The following is an 8,634-nucleotide window of genomic DNA, read 5'->3' as shown; positions in this document are numbered from 1 at the left end:
ATGGATTCCCTGAAAACTAGAATAGAAAAAACAAAGTCAATGGCTCCATGAAACATCAAGAAATATTGAAATCAAAAGATTAAAAAAATAAAAGATATTACAAGGTATCTGATATTAAAAAAAAAAATAATCTGGAAAGGGGCAGCTAGGTGGTACAGTAGATAGATCACCAGTCCTGAAGTCTGGAGGACCTAAATTCAAATCTGACCTCAGACACTTAACATTTCCTAATTGTGTGACCCTGGGCAAATCACTTGACCCCAATTGCCTCAGGAAAAAAAGTAATCTGGAAATCAAGTCAAGAGGAGATACTTTAAGAATTAATGTACTGTTTCTAGTTTCTTGTTATCATAAAAAGGGTGCTATAAACACACGAGTACATGAGTTTTTTTTTTTTTTTTCCATCCATGACTTCATGCAGTACAATGGCAGAGTAGAACTGGTCAGAGAGAGACAGAGATGCACCTGTGGGTTTTATCAAGTATTGAGGGAGTTTGAGTTCTCTTTGTCATCTTGCACCCCTGTCTCTTCAAATACACAAAAGTCAGATGTCACTGGAAGAGATTAAGAAAATCTTGAAGATAAGGACACCCCTTTTAAACATTCACTAAGTCATCAGCTCTTCCTGCTAAGCAGCAAGTCTCTTCATCATTTTAAAATGCAATGCCTTCAGCACTTGCTAGAGTACCTAGCAACAAGAGTGCTAGGGCACAGAATAACAAGAGTCTGCATTAATCTTGAGACCCTTCATATTGTACCTTGTACACAATGCCCCATTTGTATAGGCAACAAGTCTGTGCAAAGATAAGTCTTGTGCAAACTTGATCCTTGTGGTCTTTGGCTGGTTGGATTTCAGTCAGCTCACTCTTGGGAATGGATGTTGAGGCCTCGGGTGTGAGTTCTGTCTCACTGGCTCTGTAGACTCGCCAGGACAGGCATTGAACACGCATCAAATCGAGATGGCCCCCACTGTCTCAGGAGCTGGGCTCCTGGATACACAAGTTAAACACATACTTATTGTTGGGGCACGTTGGCAAGGGAGATGAGAGGGGTATAAGAACAGGACAGCAGAGGGAGAGAGAAGAAGCAGAAGGAGAGACAAGATGATGTAACCAAGCAATAAAGCTTCTCTAACTGCATAAAGGGTGTCAGAACTACTCTGTCGTATCCGGAGACTTTCGTCTTCCGAAGGTCGTAGAGGCGATGATAATTGTGGATAAGTGTGGATAAGGCTGATGTCAGCAGGTCTGCACTAGCTGAGGACCCCAAAAAGCACTGGATCACAAATGGCCAGAATCAGGCTCCAATATGGTCACCTGGAACCAAGGACAACCCTATGTACGTTCCATAGGACGATCCTCAATAATGCTCACTATTGGAAGTTCCTCATATTTTCATTCTTCTGAAGAGAAGAAGTTTTAATTTTCAGATAAAGCTCTAATAAGTTGCTGCTATCGAAGCCATAACAAGCAATTCTGGTGCTTGGGGCAAGAAATATAAACCTACCCTAGTGAAGAAGTTGAAGAGAATGTTCAGAGAGACCTTGGAATTCAGGATACAAATGTCTGTGGCCCATGGTAGAAAGATAGAGACCTTGGGATGGAAACATTGGACCCTGGTAGTTTATAACTACGGAATCCCCTGCTAGTGTAGATAATAAGGAAGGGCTAGGGAGTGGGGTAGAGGGATAAAGCAAAGCCATTTTTCATTCATTCATTCATTTAGTTATTTATTTATATTTGCTGGGATTAAATGACTTGCTTAGGGTCACACAACTAGGAAGTGTTAAGTGTCCTGAGACTTGCCTAAAGTCACACAACTAGGAAGTGTTAAGTGTCCTGAGGCCAGATTTGAACTCAGGTCCTCCTGACTTCAGGGCTGGTGCTCTATCTACTACCCGATCTAGCTCCCCCGCCCCCCACCCATTTATTTATTAAAAAAAAAAAAAACTTTTGAGTTTCAAATTCTCTATCTCCTTTCCTCCCCTTCTCCACTCCTTAGAAGCTAAGAAATATATAAATACATACGTTACTTAGAGTTCATCACTTCTCTCTCTAGGAGTTGGATAACATTTTTCATTTTTGATCGTTCGGAATTGTCTTGGATCACTGTCTCGTTTAGAGTAGCTAAATCTCTCACATCTAGTCACTGTTACAATATAACTGTTATTATGTATAAAATCTTTTCCTGGTTCTGCTTATTCTACTTTGTATCAGTTCATATAAGTCTCCCCAGGTTTCTCTGAAAGCATGTTGCTTCTCATTTCTTACTGTGTTGCATCCATGTGTTCCAACAAAACTTTTTACAACTTGTTCAACCATTGAACCAGGCGGGTACCCCTTTGATTTCCAATTCTTTCCCACAACAGAAAGAGCTGCTGGAATTAGTTTTGTAGTACAGATCTTTTTCTCTTCTCTCTTGGATCTCTTTGGGAGACAAACCTAGTAGTGGTACTGCTGGGTCAAAGGGTATGCACAATTTTATAGCCCTATGTGTGAAACTCCAAATTGCTCTCCCAAATAGTTGGATCAGTTCACAACTCCACCAAGGGTATATCAGGGTCGTAATTTTTTCACTTAGCAGTTTCCTTTTTTATCATCTTAGCCAATCTGATAGAACATTTTTCCATGAAAATTGATGACTTTGATTTCTTTTTCTGACAAATGACTGTTCTTATCCTTTCACCATTTATCAACTGAAGAAGCTTCCTATTTTAAATAATTGTTTTTATCTAGGTGCTATATTTGGGTTATTTCTACCAGATGAAAATTACACATGCTAGTAACACCCTCTAAATTTAGGCACCCTGAGACAATGACTTAATTGCCTAGCCTTAGTTACGGCTCTGGAAGGCACAGAGTTAACGCCATTACTGCCAGTTTTTTTTTTTTTTTTAATAAAACCATCTTTTCATTGCAAAGTCTAGTGAATCCTATCTGATGAGGGTATAGTACTATAGAAATAATTTATAATTATATTTCTTTTATGCTGAAATGAAAGGTCATTTCTGCAGGTCTTTGCTCACACCGAACCACTAAATGGGTCCTCTAATAAGCTGTATTTAACTTTTTAATACCTCATCTTTATTGGTTTTCTCTCTGTCCTCCCTTTCATTTTACTGTTCTGCATTTCTGTTTATGCCAGCATCCTCTCATAATGCTAGGACATGCTCAGCAAAATCCTACCACTTCTGGCCACTGACCAAGCCTTATACAATGTGCCTTCACATAAAAGCTTCCGTATGGCAGTCTGCTATGTGAAGTATTTTGGTGGGGATTTTTAAATGCTGCTTTACAATTAAATGAATGAAAGTCAAGGATCCGGTTTCAAATCAGCTTGTACGAAGTCATTATTTATCATTCTGATCAAAAAAGCAGGAACCGTTTTTCGTTTGAATAAGATTCTAAGGGGAAAGGACACAAAAGCTTTTATAACCCTAAAATCACACATTCATCTTTGAAGATAATGTAATTGTAGTGAGTACAATGTAGAGATACAAGAAACCACCTGCAAAATATCGGGTGGATAACTTCCCTTCCTTTCCCGGACTCAGTTTCCTCAGCTGTAAAACAGGAGGGTTGGACTAGACTAACTCGAATGTCCCTTCTGACTCTGAAATTATGATCTACAAGATCATTTCCTGAGAAAGCACAGTACAATAGAGAAATGAGTTTAGCATCAGAGGGTTCGACTACCTTGTGATCTTGGACAACACAGTTCATATCTCTGGGACTCAGTTTCTCCATTTGTAAAACAAAAGGGTTGGATTAAGTTCCGTTTCTGCTTGAAATTCTATGATTCCTTGCACCCATAAAACAAAAATGTTATTTAACCTAAAAATATCTGGAGAAAACTTAATAATATGCATTTTGAGAGTTGGCAAAATATTTCTAAATGCTTAAAAATGTTAAGCCATGGATTTTGGTCTTTGAAAAATAACTGACAAGTCATGTTCACATTTTAATTAAAGAAATTTTTTTACAAAAAAATCTGAAAAAGCAATTTAGTACTCCTCTGATGGATATCAATATGAAACGAGAACAATTTGTCCTTTAATATATGTCCATTTTATAGTGGATGGAGACCACTAACTCATTTTCCTTGCGAGCATCAGTTTAATAAGTCCTTTCATATGTTGATCACGTGACGCGGATCAGAAGAACCCAGCCCTATGCTTATGGAACGTCCGAATCACTTAGGTGACATTTTCAACTCCATCCTATGTGAAGGCCTCATGGCTTAGTGGTTAAAGCGCCTGCCTAGTAAGCAGGATATCCTGGGTTCGAATCCCAGTGGGGCCTAACCGTTTTCTTCAACCGTGTCATTGACACACTTATTTCTTTGCCAAATTTTAATTGAATCAATCTGTAATCATACTAATAATAATTATTTCTGATTATCATGTTTTATTGTCCCCTAATTGGGTTCAAAAGATAAACTGGGAAAATGAATAACAGTTAGGACAGAGAATTCTATGCACTACTACGTCAGAATGGAATGCTTACAGGCGTTACAAGGCTTAGGGTGTTTGGGCGAAACCATCCAGAAAATAGGGGATCTATTCCTAAGGCAGGGGGGGGGAAGGAGGACAAAAGGCGAAATTCAAGGAAAAACAGAAGGAAACCCAGCCTAAAACCAACACAGAACAGCAGGTTAAAGGAGACCCAAACTGATTTCTTGTTGCCAAGCCTTAGTTTTTGGGTCACCTGACCCTGCACACTTCTCTGCATTTAATCATCAGCTGCAGTCAGGTGCAACTCCATTTCAGGAGCTTGGGCAAAGAATGACTCCAAGCCAAATATTGAGTCCCATCTGGATATGTTCCTGCATCCCAACATGGTGGAAGGCCAGTTACCAATGCACCCAGCAGGCACACTGAGGAGCCCCTCATCATCAGGCTCAGACCTCAAGAGAGGCTGAGACTATTTTAAAAAACAAAAACACATTATCTTTTTATTGGTGCAATTTAGAAAAACAGCAGTGAAAGTATCCATCAAACCTAACAGGCCTGCATCATAAAATCAGGATGGTTTTTATATATGCGCCCACCTGTCACATAAGGTAATTGTATTTTTTTTTTCCTGATCTTCCTTCAGGCTCCCTTCCCAGAACACAAAATGTGATTATCCTTGTTCATTGAAATTTCCTCTTTGCCACTTTGTTCTATTCTCTCAGCACAGCTGGGAAGGCCTGGCAGACACCACCAAGTTCCAAACAGCTTGTAACTTCAGGTCATTTTATGGAACTTAAGAACACTAATGGTGGACCGTGCTAACTGGCACATTTTTTAAAAAAAGGCTCACTCATATCAGCATCTACTTAAGAGCAGGGACAAAAGGAATTTGAATAAAACATAATTTCACTTAACGCATTGTTTAGTCAGTTCAGACTCTTTGTGACCCCATTTGGGTTGGTTTGTTTGTTTTTTTGGTTTGTGTTTTGGTTTAGGTTATCATGTGCCATTTTGTATCTCTCTCTCTCTCTCTCTCTCTCTCTCTTCACACACACACACATGATACAAAATCACTAAGGAAAAGGAAAGGCACTAGAAGGTAAGGGATCAGGAAAGGCCTCATAGAGGACAAAGCACTTAAAATAAGGCTTGATGGAAAGTGGGGATTCCAAGAAGCAGAACTGAGAAGTGAATGCATTCTGGGTATAGGGAGTGTGTGGGAGTGGAGGGCACAGCCTATACAATTGCATAGACTGAGAATAGCATGGGGGGCTTGATGCTCACAGCATACTAGCCAAGACCTCCATCTATATTGTCCGTTGCAGGTACAATGTAATCCAATATGTTACCCTTCTTCCTGAACTTCCACCTGCTGTGCGCTGTGGATACTTCCTGATTATTTGTTCCACCCTGCTGGTCTGTTTGTTCTCCCAGTGATCTGACCATATCCAGTCTGGCCTCTCCCACTATCAACCAAGCCCTGATGATGACTACTTTGAAAGAGGCTACAGAAAACATATAGCAGTTACTTTGACATAGATTCCCAATTGATCTCAACAATCTGGTTCTCAGGATGTTCACCTCTGTCCAATTTTCTCAGTGCTAAAATTATATAGTCCTTCCAACTAGATTCTCACATAAAAACAAATATACAATGGCAACTTGAAATCCATTGTGCAAAGAACAAAGGCCTAATCTAAGGTATAATCTCTGAAGACACATACTTCCTTAATGTTTTACTAGGCTGTTTTGCTTTATTTATGCCATTTGATATTTTTTTTGTTTTTAAAATGAAATTGTCTTTTTTTCAATCAATGAAAATCCACTTTCTCTCATTCCCACCTTCCCTTCTGCCCCTCAACAGCAAAACTTGTTACAAACATTTACAGTGAAGCAAAACAAATTCTCTCATCGTATCTGTCTCCTCACTACAAAATCTGTACCAATCACCCTGAATCCATCAACTGTCTCTCAGGAGGTGGGTAGCATGTTTCATCATGAGTCCTCTGGAACTGTGATTGCCCGTTACATCTTCCTAAACTTCATTAAAAACTTCAGTTTTACAATATTCTTGTTCTTCTGTTAGTTGTACCACTTGTTTCAGTCTCTATCAGTCCATACAAGTGTTTTGAGGTTTCTCTGAAACCGTTTCCATCATTTCCCACAGCACAAAAGTATTCTGTAACTTCACATACCATAATTTGTTCTTCCATTCCTTAGTTAATGAGTTTCTCTTCAGTTTCCAGTTCTTGGCCATCAAAAAATAACTGCTATCAATATTTTTGTATGCACGAGTTCTTTTCCTCTTTCTTTACCTCTTTGGGATACAGATCTAGTTATGGTATAGTTAGGTCAGAGTATATACAATTTAGTAACTTGTTAGGCCTAGTTATTTTTCTCATTAGCCTACTTTTCTTTGCGTCAAATAATTTTTAATTTCACATAATCAAATTATACATTTTACCTTCTCTGATCCTCTCTCTTTTATTTGGTCATTAACTCTTCTCTAATCCATAGATCTGACAGATGAGTTATTCCTTGCACCTATAATTTATTTATGACATTACCCTTTATGTCATGTTCCTATGTAGAATTTGATATATGGTATGGCATCTTATATGTATCCTGCTTTCTAGACCCCCCAAGTTGGGGTGACAAAATGTACTGTTGCTTTCTAGAGCCCCCAGGCCAGGGTGATTAAAATATACCATCCTAGTAGAGACGTGATGAGGTGGGACTCCTGAGGATGGTGGAAAAATGGAGTCCATTTATTCCAAGGACTTTCCCCTTTTTATACCCTCAAACCCTTAAGTAACAAAAACACTGGGCATGCGCTAAGTATATACTGCACACGTGGGACAACATGAACAACTTGCTGTTGTACATAGTTTGCCACCTGGTATTACTCTGCTTCAATCTCAACACAGGTTGTCACGGCCCCCTGACTTCTCAGGAAGGCCAAGAACCCTTAGGGGAGATGTGGAGCCCAACCAGACACTGTTAGCAGGTTCCTTCTGAGGGTCTTATACCTTACCCAGAGTTTCCCCACTGTCTGTGACCCTCTACAATGTTGGTTACCTACTAGTTCTTCCCAGATTGCTTTTTGGTTTTCCCAACGATTTTTGTCAGAGTGAGTTCTAACCACAATAGGTTGGATCTTGAATTTCTCAAACACTAAGTTACTGTGCTTGTTTACTTCTGTATATTGGGTACCTAATTTTGTGCACTGCTTGATGCACCTTATTTCTTAACCAAAACCAAATTGTTTTGGTGACTACTGTTTTGTAATATAGTCTGAGATCTGATACTACTAAGCTCCTTTTAGTCACACATCCCTCCCCCCACCCATTGTTTTCCTTGAGATTCTTGGTCTTCTGCTACTTCAGATGGACTTTGTTATTATTTTTTCCTTAAAGTAATTCTTTTGTAGTTTGATTGCTGTGGCACTGAATAAATAAATTAATTTAGGTAACATTGTAATTTTGATTATATTGGTTTAGCCTATCTATGATCAGTGAATATTACTCTATTGTTTTGATGTCCTTATTTGTAGAAAGTGTTTTGTACTTTAGTATTCATATAGTTCATATGAGTGTGTTTTGGCAAGTAGACTCCAAAGTATTTTGTAATTTTTATAGTCGTTTTAAATTGAGTTTCTCTTTCTATCTCTTCTTGCTGGATTCCTTGGTAATATAGAGAAATTCTTAATTTCTGTGGTTTTATCTTATATCCTGTAACTTTGCTGAGGTTGTTAATTGTTTTGATTAGTTTTTTAGTAGACTCTATAGGGTTCTCTAAGTAAACTATCATACTATTTGCAAAAGTGATGATTTTGTTACCACTGTGATGTAGAGGCAAAGAAGAATAATCCTATTATTTCCTCAATTGCTCTTCCTCTTCCTTATCTTATCATAATAATCACCATTTTTGACATAATAGCAATGGTAATAATGATGATAATGATAAGATAAAATATAAAATGTTCAAATAAACAGAACAATAAATAAAAGACTCAATTAGCCCAATCATATAAAAAGAACTTGAACGAGTCATAAATGACCTCCCAGTGGGGGGTTGAGGAGAGGAGACAGTACCAGATGGATTTACAATGGAAGTCCATCAAATATTTAAAGGATAATTAAGTTGAAAGTTACATAACTAAAAAAAATAGGAAGATAAGG

General features: G+C 38.3%; 1 non-coding gene across 1 annotated transcript; it reads left to right on the top strand.

Annotated features, from left to right (window-relative positions):
* The first annotated feature begins 4,228 nt into the window (after positions 1 to 4,228).
* Positions 4,229 to 4,301, top strand: TRNAT-AGU. The gene has a single exon. It is a non-coding gene; the product is annotated as a tRNA-Thr (tRNA).
* The last annotated feature ends 4,333 nt before the right edge of the window (positions 4,302 to 8,634 follow it).

The sequence above is a fragment of the Sarcophilus harrisii genome, chromosome X (genome assembly GCF_902635505.1).
Source record: "Sarcophilus harrisii chromosome X, mSarHar1.11, whole genome shotgun sequence".
Taxonomy (NCBI): domain Eukaryota; kingdom Metazoa; phylum Chordata; class Mammalia; order Dasyuromorphia; family Dasyuridae; genus Sarcophilus; species Sarcophilus harrisii.
The sequence above is the reverse complement of the archived record's forward strand: the minus strand, read 5'-3'. Positions and strand labels throughout refer to the sequence as shown.